Below are 15,002 nucleotides of genomic sequence, written 5' to 3'. Positions count from 1 at the left end.
TATATATATATATATATATATATATATATATAAAATGGAATATTACTCAGTCATAAAAAGAATGAAATATTGCCATTTGCACTAACATGGATGGACCTAGGGATTATCATACTAAGGTGAAATCAGACAGAGAAAGACAAATATCATATAATATCACTTATTTGCGGAATCTAAAAATTATCATACTATGTAAAGTAAGTCAAACAGAGAGACAAATATTGTATAATACTTATATGGGGAAACCAAGAAATAATAGAAATTAACTTATTTACAATACAGAAACAGACTCACAGACATAGAAAATGATCACTTTGATGTACACCTGAAACTAACACAATATCATAAATCAATGATAATTCAATAAAAAAATGCCCTGAAGGGAACCCTAATTTCCTCCTTTATTCCAACTGAGTCTAAATCATATAAAAGAAGTTAGAAATCAGAAAATGACAATTAATTGTCTTGTTCTATAGCTTACTCTATATGGTAATATTTAAAATGTATATATAGTTTACTCTTTCCTGATAATTGATAATTATACAATCTAGAGAAATCTGTTGTTGAAAATTTTTCTCTGTAAGCTAATCTGTGTTGTTTTTTATTTCTCCCTTTATAAGCTGTTGGCTATAAAATAGCACGTGTCTCAATATCTGGCACTGCATTTAATAATATAGATCACTATACACTTAGTAGACCTCTTTAGGCAAGTGGTAAATATGTGGTTTTATTTTATTTATTATTTATGTATATATAAAATATGTGGTGTGGTTTTGTACCAGATTTAAAGCCTACAAGGACTATAAGTAGTCCTCCATTAACTCGCATAGTCAAAACCAAAATGTTTCAAACTGACAAAGTGTATTTACGAAGTACAAGTATATAAATACAGGCTATCAATAAACAATTCTCAATAAAAAATAAAATACTTTTTCATCTTAATAGCTATTAAAGCAACTCAAATTTTAAAAATTTTGTCAATCAAACATATATTGTTGGGGCTTCCCTGGTGGCACAGTGGTTGGGGGTCCGCCTGCCGATTCAGGGGACGCAGGTTTGTGTCCCGGTCCGGGAGGATCCCACGTGCCGTGGAGCGGCTGGGTCCGTGAGCCGTGGCCGCTGACCCTGCGCGTCCGGAGCCTGTACTCCGCAACCGGAGAGGCCACAACAGTGAGAGGCCCGCGTACCGCAAAAACAAAAACAAAAACATATATATTGCAAACTTGTGATGGCTAAGATAAAATAAAAAAAGATTGAGTTTACCCTCCTTCTTTAAACAAATTGAAAAAATATATATGGAACAGTCAGTTTGAAAATTTATAAAACTGGATCTCTCATAATAGAAGACATTAATCCATGACAGAAGGCAAACTATCAAGGTGGGCCCATTGAATTCTCTAGCTCACTTCCAATATATCATCTCTAGGCCAAAGGACATGACAAGGAAACCATACCGAGGTATATTGGTCTCTAATTGCTAAAAACCAGTGATAAATTGGTTTCTAACTTAAAGGCAGAAAAAGAAAAAAAGATATATACAAAAAAGAAAAGATAAGAATGACATTAGTCTTCTTGTTAGAAACAATGCAAGCCAAAACACAGTGGGGTGACACAGTCAAGGATGAACCAGGAAATCTTTTTCACATGCAAATATATATCCAGGAAGTTATTTTCAAAAACAAAGAAAAGTTTGTCCACTTCTGCTCATAATGTAGAATATTGCAGAGAATATAATTCCTACATAATAATGAGAAAAATGCAGATAAACTTCAAAATCTTAACTTTTGGGTAACCATCAAAGACCTGAAGTTGATTAGCAACCAAATAATTTTAATTCCAAGGAAAGACAAGACCATATGTATTAATTTATTAGGATGGTCCTAACAATATACCACAACTAGATGGCTTAAAAACAGCAGGAATTTATTGTCTCATTGTTCTGGAGTCTAAAAGCCTGAAATCAAGTTGTTGGAAGGACCTTGTTACCTCTGAAGCCTCTAGGGAAGAATCTTTCTATGCCTCTTCCAGCTTCTGGTAGCCCTAGGCATTCCTTGGCTTGTGGCAGCATAACTCAAAACTGCCTGTCTTCACATGACCACCTTTCTTCTGTGCCTGTGTCTCTTCTCCTCTTTTATAAGGATACCAGTTACATTGGGTTAAGGACCCACTCTACTCCAGTATGAAATTATCTTAACTTGATTACATCTGTAAATAAGGTTAATTTAGTTTTTTTTTTTAATTGGAGTAAAATTGCTTTACAATGTTGTGTTAGTTTCTGCTGTACAATGAAGTGAATCAGCTATATGTATATTTATACCCCCTACCTCTTGGACTTCCCTCCCCCCCATAACCCCCATCTAGGTCACCACAGAGCACCAAGCTGAACTCCCTCTGCTATGCGGCAGGTTTCCACTAGCTATCTACTTTACACATGGTAGTGTATTTATGTCAAACCTAATCTCCCAATTCATCCCATCCTCCCCTTCCCCACCCCATGTCCACATGACCATTCTCAATGTCTACATCTCTATTCCTGCCCTACAAATAGCTTCATCTGTACCATTTTTCTAGATTCCACATAGATGTGTAATATATGATATTTGTTTTCCTCTTTCTGGCTTACTTCACTCTGTATGACAGACTCTAGGTCCATCCGCAACTCTACAAATGACCCAATTTTGTTCCTTTTTATGGCTGAGTAATATTCCATTGTATATATGTATCACATCTTCTTTATCCTTTCATCTATCATTGGACAGAATGGCTATCATCAAAAAATCTACAAATAATAAATGCTGGAGAGGGTGTGGAGAAAAAGTAACCTTTTTGCATTGTTGGTGAGAATATAACTTGATACAGCCACTATGGAGAACAGTATGGAGGTTCCTTAAAAAACTAAAAATAGGGCTTCCCTGGTGGCTCAGTGGTTAAGAATCCGCCTGCCAATGCAGGGGACAAGGGTTCGAGTCCTGGGCTGGGAAGATCTCACATGCTGCAGAACAACTAATCCCATGCACCACAACTACTGAGCCTGTGCTCTAGAGTCCACAAGCCACAACTACTGAAGCCTGCGTGCCACAACTACTGAAGCCTGCGTACCACAGCTACTGAAGCCTGTGCACCTAGAGCCCATGCTCTGCAACAAGAGAAGCCACCACAACGAGAAGCCTGCACACCCCAACGAAGAGTAGCCACCGCTCATCGCAACTAGAGAAAGCCCGTGCACAGGAACAAAGAACCAGCACAGTCAAAATTTAATTAATTAATTAATTTTTAAAAAAACAACCAAAAAAACCCTAAAAATAGAACTACCATATGACCTAGCAATCCCACTATTGGGCATATACCCTGAGAAAACCATAATTCAAAAGGACACATGTACCACATTTTGTTTTATGAGGAGTTAGGACTTATATATATTTAGGCGATAATATCCAACCCATAGCACCTTCCACAATACCATGAAATCCATGAATTTTCTCACCTATGGCAGATCACAGGAGGAAAAGCTGGCTATCAGAGAAGCAGGAGAAGATAAATCAGCTAATATTTTAACACATTTTTAAGGCTAAATGTGACCTGATATTTCAAAGTGGAGAAGTTGTGGCCCCAGAGATAAGAGTAGTTCATGGAGGGAGGGTTTGGGATGGCAGCACAGGAAGATCCTGAACTCACCTCCTCCATGGACAGAACAAATCTTCAATCACATGTGGAATAATTCCCTCGGAAAGTGACCTGAAAACTGGATGAACATAGCCTCTACCACAAAGGGTAAAAGAACAGTATCGAGATGGGTGGGAGAGGCAGAGGTATGGTCTTGCCAAGGAAAAAAACCACATCTCAGCCACAGCGTTTCACAATCAGGAGGGATCACAAAGTTACGGATCTTTTCCTGAGGAGTGAAAGATTTGAGCTCCACATCAGGCACCCCAACCCTTAGATCCTGCACAGGCGAGACAAGCTCCCAAAGCTCCTGGCTTTGAAAACACAGAAGGAATATGGAATATATCCAAAAAAAACTATAGAACTGCAGGAAACAGAAAACCTACTTTTATTTTATTTTATTTATTTTATTTTTTGCGGTACGTGGGCCTCTCACTGTTGTGGCCTCTCCCGTTGCGGAGCACAGGCTCTGGACGCGCAGGCTCAGCGGCCATGACTCACGGGCCCAGCCGCTCCGCGGCATGTGGGATCTTCCCGGACCAGGGCACGAACCCGTGTGCCCTGCATCGGCAGGCAGACTCTCAACCACTGCGCCACCAGAGAAGCCCAGAAAACCCACTTTTAAAGGACCCATGTGCAAATTCACTTGATGTGCAAACCAGTGTAAAAACACCAAATTGAAAAGTGCATGGACCACAGGTGAAGAGCACCCACTTACTAATCTATTATGATGCGTCTGCCAGAGGGGCAGGAACCAGTTGGGATACTTCCTGTGATCCGAGACACTGGCAGGAGCCATTTTTAAGATCTCAGGCTATCTTGCTGATGACAGAGCTGGCAGGCAGCATTTTGAAATTCTCTATATAAACTGTTAGTGCCAATGGGCCACCCCACTAGTGCGCACAGCTATCATGGTGGTCCTCCTAGCCAGTTCAGGAGCCAGCCCCCTACCCACCAGGATGCTGCTGCAGCAGCTGTGGCGCCACCACAACAGGAGGGTGTGCGTAGGGAGCACTCCTTGAGCTCCTGTCTCTAGTGGCCAGGTAGGATTGTATCTTTGAACCCCACAGGACGTTTCTCAAATAAGGCCACTCCTTCAAGTCTGGGAGAGATTGTTAATTTACCTAATACTTAGAAACAAACACAGTGAGTTAGGCAAAATGAGGGGACAGAAAAGTACGTTCCTAAGAAAAAAACAAGACAAAACCTCAGAAAAATAACTAAACAAAACAGAGATAAGCAATTTACCTGATAAAGAGTTTAAAGTAATGGTCACAGAATTTGGGAGAAGAAATGGGTGAAGGGGGTCAACTGTATGATGATGATTGGCAACAAGATTTGTGGTGGTGATCACTTTGTAGTGTATACAGATGTCAAATTATAATGCTGAAATATATATTTATAATTATATATATATATGAAATATCATACTTTTCCATGACCCTTGAATGGGTGGTCATGAAAATTATTGAGGACAGGGCAGAATTCAGATGAAAGGCACCTCTTAGAATTGCCTGTAGTTGATTAGCACCTACTGAGAGAAAGGCATGAAGCTACACACATTCCTTTTTAATTTTCTCTCTTAAAGAAGCAGAAACAGTAAACTATCAAGGAAGGGCCAGCAATTCCTTTCATCTCAAGGGCTAGGCAAAGACCCTCTATACCTCTGCCCCAGATAGAGGGTAGGATACAACCTGGAATCAGGGATCTGTACTGATAGCAAGGAGAGATGTTCTCCTGTTGGGAAGAAGTGGGAAAATCTTGCCCCAATCCAACTAAAGATGGACAGAGTATGGCTGTCATGGGGAAAAGGAGAAGAAATACTGAGAAAGTCCCACATATTATACCCAGGTACACAGGTCATGCCTAAGACTGAGGCTGGACCAGAACAACGGAGAGCTCTCCTGACTCCACCACATGCCTAGCACCAAGTAATATGCAACAACATTCTACTACTGGCGAGGAGCAACAGGATGGAGATACAGCTCTCTCTCTGCATATACATAGACCACTGGAAGTTGAGAATGGAGCATGAACACTAGGAAAAACTTTTTGGCACCCAGCTCCCACCCTAAGCATAAGGTAGTAGAAGGTCACCACTAGAAGAACATGAACTGTAAAGAACTGAAGGTAATAATAGCAACAACAGGACCCAAACCCAGATCACCATCTAACCAGATTGACACAAGCTCCTGCATTAATAGCCTAACAGGAGAGGCGATATAAATACTATTTACCTCAATCTCTACTGTCCTATGAAAAGATACTGTCTGGCATTTAAATCAGAATTATGGGATATACACATAAAACAAAAATTAAAACAAAAAAATTATTAAGGGGTAAATCATTCAGTGGAGCTGATTCAGATGTTGGATCAATCACAGAGGAAAATTAAAATAACTATTACTATATTAATGGATCTAAGTAGAAAAGGACAACATGTCTAAGAGCAGAGAGAGGAAACCATTAGAAAGACTCTAATGGAAGAACTAAAAGTAAACAATATCAATAATACCAGTAATAAAAATATAAACAATAAAAAGGATTTTTTGGTATGTTAACTGTTAGTGTGATCTACTTCCTTTCAGTAATCCAGAAAATCAAATATGTGCTCACTGAAGAATTCCTCCTGTTCACAGCATTTTAATAATTATATTTCCTTTTTCTCTTTTATTATATCTTCAGTGTCTTTTTTTCCCTCTAGATGGGAGGTAAGGTAAGCAAATGAACTTCCTAGTTTGCTCTCTTGAATTGGAGATGGAGAAATATATGTATTGCTCTACACACACATATGCACATATTTACATATTTTCCACATATGTATCTATGCATGCAAACATGATATATGTGTGTACATGTATATATATGTGTGTACATATGTATTTATATTAATATGGATTCTGATTCTGACAGTTAATGTACTTGACATCCCTTTTAGTCCCATGTCTCTCATGAATCTCTAAGCAGCTGCCCGTGATTGTATGGTTGAATAGAAATAGGCTTGATCATATTTTGTTTTGTCTTCTTTCAGATGTGTTCCCTTGGGTAAAAGATTTAACCTCACAGAATTTACTGTATTGCCAAATAGGAGAAAAATACAGTATGCAATGGAAGTGCCTAGCTTAGGGTCCAGCACATTGAAAGTGAGTGTTTGTTTTCATAAATCGTAAAAACATATTGCCATAATCTAATAGGGAGTTCCTCAAACTCTGGACTCCCATTTATATTCTTATTTTAAAAATTTAAGATCCATTTTTATTCATCAGCCTCTATTTATTACTATATAGATAATTTATTCTTATTTTTTTCGTTAAGAATTACTGAACATTCCCTTTTATTGTATTCTCCATTTTTCTATGCTACCAAATATTGTGTATAGGATGCAGTCTATGGTTTTATTTGAATATTTGTTTTCTGTCTTTTTAACCCTCTTATTTCAGTTTGAAACCCTTCTTAACTCAGACCGATGTGTTTCTTGGCAAGCTAATATTCCAAATGATGACAAGATGCACATTAACCCTTTTAAAAAGCCCATTCTAATATTATATGGTAAAGTATTTTCCAGAAACCAAATTTAGTAGCTCTGCTATTATAAAATTAACCTGGAAGAATGAGTTGCAGTGCCATCTTACCCTCAGATCCTTTCTTTTCCTAAGCAGGACATGAGTCATGACCAGATACTACTCCAAATCTTCCCTCCACCCCCAGCCTGCAACCCCAGAGCTATGGTTAGATTTTTCTCCTATGCGCTAATACCTTAAAATACAGTGAGGCTTTTTTTTCTTGTTGTTATTTGTCTATGATACGGTAAACAATATCATTTTCAGAAAAAGCATCATTACTTTCAGCCTGCTTGGACTCAGATTTCTTCTTCTCTCTGTGCATGTTCTTTCACTAGAGACTCTTCATATTTGATTTAATTGCCTGCTTCCCCACTATCACTTTTTTTCTAGATCATTTCTTTTGATCTTCATCCTCTGTAGTCATTCAGAGCACATAATGTTTTTCTTCACACATTCCTACTATTCTTTAAGCAACCAGACCAGTTTGCATTGAGATCACACATAATTGGTGAGTACTTTTAATAGGAAGACATTCACAGCAGGACACCCTGTGGTTTATCAGAAATATTTCTCTTAGGATCTAAATATCCTGAGTACCAGAAATAGTGTCCCTTGTGGCTCTCTCTGGCAAATTTCCTTGCAATATATTCTAGCAAACTGATAGGCTAGCATACATTTTCACAGAAAACTTCTCGGACTTAACTCCTCCTAAGGCTTTATGAGCTGATAAAATTTACGGGCGACTTATGTCAACTAAGATATTTCTGTCAAACAGCCAATCAAACAAATGCTATTTGACTTGATTTTATATGTGTATGTATGTATATATGTGTGTGTGTATATATATATACACACCACATATACATATATATGTATTTTTTATATATATATATATATATATATATATATATATATATATATATACACACACACACATATATATTCTCAATCACTCACTCAAGGCAAACATTTTTTCCTACCTGGAGGTTGTATGTCAAATTTATTTGCTCATATGCCAGAAATTACTGTTCTAGTCAACATTATTTTGAAGTACCTATGTACCTAAACTAAACAGATATTAAATTCTGTGTTTTCCTTAATTGACCCCCCCAAGTAGTCTTTGAATAAGGACTGTATCCTGTATCTCATCTGATTTTGTATCCTCAGTGTCTACTACAAATAGTTTTATCTATCTATCTATTTCTACATTCATTCAAGATCTATTTACTGAGAATAGCCTGGCAGTCCATGACTCCTCATGATTACATCTAGTAGAGAAAAACAAGCAATGAACAATTGGGAAATCAAATCTCCATCACTTCAAGTTATGAATATAGAGATAATGGACACAGGACTGTGATAGAGAAAAAGAAGAGAAATGAAGGTCCTAAGTAGATGGAGTGACAGGTTAACCCCTCTGAAGAAAGAATATTTAAGTAGACTTCTGAAGAGAGGGGATAATTCAGACAGATGAAGAGCTAGAGAGAAGCCAGAGATGAATACGGATGCTGACTGCAGCTTACAGAGGAAACTCCTAAAAGATCACCAAAATTACCTGTTGATTAAGCTGACCCTTGATCAACTACTGCATAAAGAGAGACACTGACAAATTCTCTATAGCACCTCTGAAGGGTGATGTTAAGGACAAAATATTTTTGATAGTTTTGTGGTCTGATTTAAGGCAGAACTTTCAATGTGGAAGCTTATTATTACAGACAAAGTTCCTTATATAAAAATTTAGGTTTGGTAGAAACAGAGAGTTGAGGATTTAAAATGAACCTCAAAGAATAAACAGCTATGGAGAAACCCAGTTGAGTGACTATCATTCTGATAAAGGAGTCCTTTACCCTGATGAGGGTAAGTTGAGTAAACTGTTTTTTCAGTGCTAGAAGTTTTTGAAACATAAAGTTATTTTTCTTCCTGGGCAAGAATTCCCTGGATAGTAAAACCACATTTATGGAACCAGTCTTCATCTTTTGTCCTTTTAAGCTCTGTGGCTTTAGTCTAGATGGTTTCAATTTTCACTGTAAGTTAAGGTTGGAAAAGTAAAAGGGCCAGATTCTACATAATACCCTGAAGAACATGATGAGGAATACTTGCCCAGTGCATAAAAACATCATTGCTATGTTTTAATGAGAATAATGATCCTGCTTGAATTCTATAAGTATCATTCTAGCTTTTGGGTAGAGAATGGAACAGAGAACGAAAAAGAAAACAAATGTGACCTTTTGCCTTCAGTCTAGCTCTGTACTCATTTGAACACATCATGTCTCTCAACCTATGAGTTTCATACGCCTACAAAGAAAAAGGTTTGTATTTCTAAAAGGGTTACATTTCAACATAAACTCAGAGTGGCAGAATCTTCCAAAAAGAATTCTTTCACTGCTGTGGCCTCTCCCGTTGCGGAGCACAGGCTCCGGACGCGCAGGCTCAGTGGCCATGGCTCACGGGCCTAGCCGCTCCGCGGCATGTGGGATCTTCCCAGACTGGGGCACGAACGCATGTCCCCTGCATCGGCAGGCTGACCCTCAACCACTGCGCCACCAGGGAAACCCCCAAAAAGAATTCTTGAATTACGAAGAAGTCTAAAATACTTCATAAATAACAGGAACCAGTTTTCAAGAAGCATTCTTAAAGCCATGCTTCTTGAAACCAGCATAAAATAAGAATGCTTATGTATTTTGCAATTGAATATGGAATCTTTTCCTTGGAAATAAAAAACTGACCCAAACTTCGTTCAGTGAGAATAGCTGACTACCTTGAAAGAACTAGAGGTATAGGTACCATTGGTTCCACTAGCTCTTTCTGCTTGGGAGACTCTGTTCTTTTCTTTTTTAAGTATAGTACCTCTGTGTAAAATGACTTTTCTCCCTCATCATTTCAAACTTGTTTATGAGAAATTTTGATTTTTTTACAGTAGAAAGAGAAATGGGGCAAAAAAATAGAGAGGTTATTGCAACTGCACAGGCAAAGCGCCATCATGGCTTGGACTAGTTTGGAGAAGTGGTAATGGAAAGAATTGAATATAGCATGCTAGACATTAAAGGGTGAATAGTGAGTCTTTATTTCTACTGTTATTTTCTTTGTCCATTTTTGCAGATTAATGAATGCAAGAAATATTACAACTGAGCCTGGAATAATGCAGGAGTCATTCTTCCCTTTTTATTCTATTCCATGTTTACAATGAGCAAGTTTATAAATTTTTATATCTGCAAAAGTTTTCATATACATCACCACAGCTAAGACTTGTGTAATCCTAAAGCCCACGCTGAATTCTTTACATGCTCTTGCCTTCAGCTATTAAAAGAAAAGAAAACAATTCAGCCTCAAAACACAGTGAGTTCCCCATCACTGTCGTTGTCCCACTAAGGCAGGATGGCCACATGATGAGGATACTGCTCAATGAAACACTGGAGTTCTTATGCCTCATATATTATAATAATCTAAAGAAGAATAAAAATATTTTAAAAGCCAACCTTCTTGGGATTTATACCATCTTTTCCTCTCTTTTATTTGCAGTTAAAAAGAGTTTAGAACAGATGGGGTGGAGTGACCTGGAGGCCATGATAACTTTGTGGGATCCAAGACCAGTATTGATTGTGCCTATGCTAGTGGCCAGGAATAGTAGAAGTAACTCCAAAAAGTAGTAAAGACAGAGGGGTTTGAGCTACTGCCAGAGGCTGGTTGCCAGTCCAAATGTCCTAGTGTGTCACCATCTGGCATAAGTGTTAAAGGTTGCCAACCCCTTAAGTTAGAGCAATCATGTGTATCAGCTGGTTTCCTGTCTTTTATGATAGCCAACAGATTTGTTCAGTTACTACATTTTGTTAAAATATGGGGCTGAGAGACTTTATGTTGTTATGAAAATAATATTCAAAATAGCTTGTTTAATTGTCCTTGAAATTAAGTGTAACCCTCATTCATATAGTAAGTATATTCCTCTGTAAAATGTAAAGGAAGTACTGTTGCCTTCTGGTAACAATGAAGTTGCTTATTATCTGTAAACAGTATAGATTTGTTAGAGGAAATTTCAAAAAACTTCGCAAAAACTCCCACTTTTTTTCTAATAACACTTTTCATTCTAATAAAACACCATTTATAAGGTGAAATTAATGTGATAATAATATTCCTATAGCTATAGTTTTATATTTTTCAGGGAAAGCCATTGTCAACATTATTGAAAAGAAGTTCTGCCCTGTTTTTTTGACAAAAGACTCAGTTTGAAATTTTAATAATTATATTGAAATAACTGTTAAAATAAATATCTTGTTTTCTCACAAAGAGTAGAAAAGAAATATCCTGGAATTATGACATTCAAAGGATTCATCTCTATGAATGGAAAATGAACTCTAAAAGGAGATTATGCTAAATAGGTTATGAGAAATTAGCTTCTTCTCTTGTGATCTTAAAAAGTACCCTTTAACTTTCTTTTCTTATTAAAAAGTATAGAATTATAAAGTGAACATTGAATGTGTTGAATAAATAATAATAATGTTTTTGCCATTGCCCAATGTCAGTATGAATACTTTATTACTTTCTTATTAAAATGAAGATGACTACCTTCATATTCATATTTCCCTGGCATTTAAAATTATATCATTGTAGACACAGTTAAAATTTTTAATGCAATGTTAAAAAGGACAAGGACAATCAATACATTGGTAAAAGAGGAAATGATTTTTTTTACAGCAATTCTTCACAAGGCTCAAGAACCAAAGAAAGGATGAGTTCACTTCATTCTTAAAATAGAAGTCTTTGGGATTAGTTGAAAACTTTTTTTCTTAGATATCTGGAAATAGACCTGGAAGTAATGACAAGCCTTTATAGTAGCTGAACTCTAAGTGTGTATAACATCAATACCAGCAAGGTAATGGAAAAATAGAGTATATTACTGTAGGAAAACTTTCAGTTACCCACATAGTAAGATAAAATAATAATGATAATAATTTACATTTGTATGATAGTTTTCTTTCAAATATTTTCCCAAGTATCTCCAGAAACCTAAAATTCTAGAGAATGAACAACCTTCTAAAGTGTAAAGGATAAAAGTTTAAATTAAATATAAATCATTTGGAAATGTATCAATTCATATAGTTATGAACTAGAACATTTACTAGAAAAATTGTTTCCCACAAAAATTATTCTCCCTAAAAATGTTTCAATAGGAAATTTTCCTGATGTATGTATCTTTGCCTTGAGTGCCTTCCTTATATATCTTGCAGAGACATACAGCAGGATAAATGTCTAAAATCACATTCAACTGATAGCTAGTATTGGAAGTTGGCATAATTTGGGGTGTTTTAATGCTCTTTTCCCCCTTTTTTAGTTCCATATATGTATAGTATTAATATTGTATTAAACTATAATTTTCAAAAGACTAACATATCTCTCACACAAATGGACTCATAATTTATTTAACTAATTAAATAATGAGAACGAATGTGAGATAGGCAATTTAAAAAATAAATGAACTTTTAGTATATGATTACTTCGTTAGATACAAAACTGGTTAAAGTCCAACAAGATCATAATCTGTAACCATTAGGATTAGTTGTTCTACCTGACAGAAGTTAATTGCAGCTTTACTGGGGAACTCTTTGTAAGTTAGCATGTAGCATTACTAAGCCTGGGACTGTAAATCAGTAGTAAACAATGTCATACTAAGTCATTCTCCAAGATAATCCCTGAGTTTGTCTCTCAATGTAGAACACTGAAAAATACACTTTTTTCCCCCTTATTTAGGTTTCAGGGTTTTTATTTTGTTTTGTTTTTGTGTTTGTTTTTACCTTTTATCACATTGTGATTATAAGTAATCTCCAAAGATTATTCTTGTTCACACGGAGGTTTATGGATCTCGATTTGGCCTGATTATTTACATAGGTATTATAAGAGTACTTATTAACCATACAGGGTTTCTTGAGTTTTCTCTGTAAATCTAGAGCCATTCACATTGAGCACGTACAAATGCCAGAAAATTAACATCTGCCTGGAAATTTGGATACCGAATCTCAGATTGGGTTTGGAAAAGCCTTTGTTGTTTGCTCTTCTATTCCAAAGCTAGAAAACGAATTGCAAGAAATTTTCTCTGCCAGATTTTATGTGCAGTACTCATAAATTTAGGCAAATTCCCCTTTTCTTGAGGTCCCCCAAATATGCTAATATCCTGTAATTGTCAAGAAATAACTTCTTTTATTATATGTGAAAATGGGACTCAGCAAACCAGGTATCAAATCAGAACTGTTTGAGCCAACATGGTAACATTTCTACAGGCCACATGGCAAAGTGTTTCACAAAATCCTTGGTTAAGTATGAGCTGAAAGCACCAGCTCCATATGCCAGGTCAACCCTTGTCTCTTAATAGTGGACTTGCCATGCCTGATTAAATGAGACTCATTCTCAGATGCAATGCTTCAGGTATGACCTTGGCTACACAATCGATTCGTCCAATTACATACTGGTAAATAGGAAGATAGATTTTTACTGAACGGATACAAATTACTATACTGCCCTAAAATATAAGGTGGCTCAAAAAAGGTGTTTTTTTCTGAATTCTGGGTAAGGGCAAGAGGAGGAAGGAAGTCAGTGACAACCAGATACCATTAAAAATGTTTCAGTTCAGTTAAAAAAATATAGTCTACTAAATCTAGTGCTAGAGATAGTGACTTCTCCATGTATCCACAAAAATAGAATTTTAAAAATATTATCAACAATTTTCCACACAAATAATCAGAGTTAAATTTCACTCATCAGTTTAGTCCTGGGTAATCAGTTCTTGTTCTGCTGGGTTGTGGGTCATTACGTGCTTTCACGGAGTACATCTGTTTTCAAAGTATAAAGAAACCTGGGTATAGTGACTCACCAACTGGTATAATCTGAAAATTGCCTAAGTGATGTCAGCTTGGAAGCCTGTACAAAACAGTCCTATGCTCTGAAGTGTCAGTAGTTTAAAGTACCTGACACTGTTCTTTTCATGAGGCATTGTGATAGTACTTTCACAGTTTAATACACAAATATCAGATGCAGCTTGTAGCAGAGCCTTCAGGCAACCATCAGAGGGAAGCAAAAACCTGTTTGATAATAATACTAAATGACTGTAGTCAATTTTTTAGTCACCAAAAATATCAGAACATAGAAGAGTAAAGTTCTTTATTGGGGTACAGTGTAAAGCATAAGAATTTGATGTTTCCCATGAGAGTAAGAACAATGGAATATGAAGTCATCAACAAATCTCCCAGGTATTTATGGAGAGTATCCATACCCGAAATATTTCTCCCAATAATATTTTAGCTCTACTATCTTAACTTAGGGTACTCTAAGCATCCTTTCTGATTTGACAATTCCTGCGCAGGTTTTACAATTGTGTTGAGCTAATTTAAAAAATTCGGAGCATAACAAACAAACATATTTCTAGTGTCCCTTTTTATAAAGTAAAAGAACAGATCTATATGACTTTCCAGGGGCCTTCTGGGAAGCATAAAAGATAGTTTCAGGTGTAAACATTTTCCTTATAATTTTTATTTTTATAAATAAAGGGCCGGATCTTGAAACAGCAAAATCAAAAGATTTATCACAAGACATCTGGCTACTAGATTAAGATAGAAACATGGGTGCCTGGGCAACACAATTTTAAGGAAGCTTAGCTCTTTCACGTGTGAGGAAACTCTGCTCTATTTTAATAATGAAGGGCATGATAAAGTCATCTCAAAGAAAATAAAATCATTTTGGTGGGCCATGGAATCTCTGCTATCTGAGCAGATTGCACAGAAGGTAAAAAGATGA

The sequence above is a fragment of the Aethalodelphis obliquidens genome, unplaced genomic scaffold, assembly GCF_003676395.1.
Source record: "Aethalodelphis obliquidens isolate GAN/ISIS:26980383/991018 unplaced genomic scaffold, ASM367639v1 scaffold10, whole genome shotgun sequence".
Taxonomy (NCBI): domain Eukaryota; kingdom Metazoa; phylum Chordata; class Mammalia; order Artiodactyla; family Delphinidae; genus Aethalodelphis; species Aethalodelphis obliquidens.
This window is presented reverse-complemented; position numbering follows the sequence as displayed.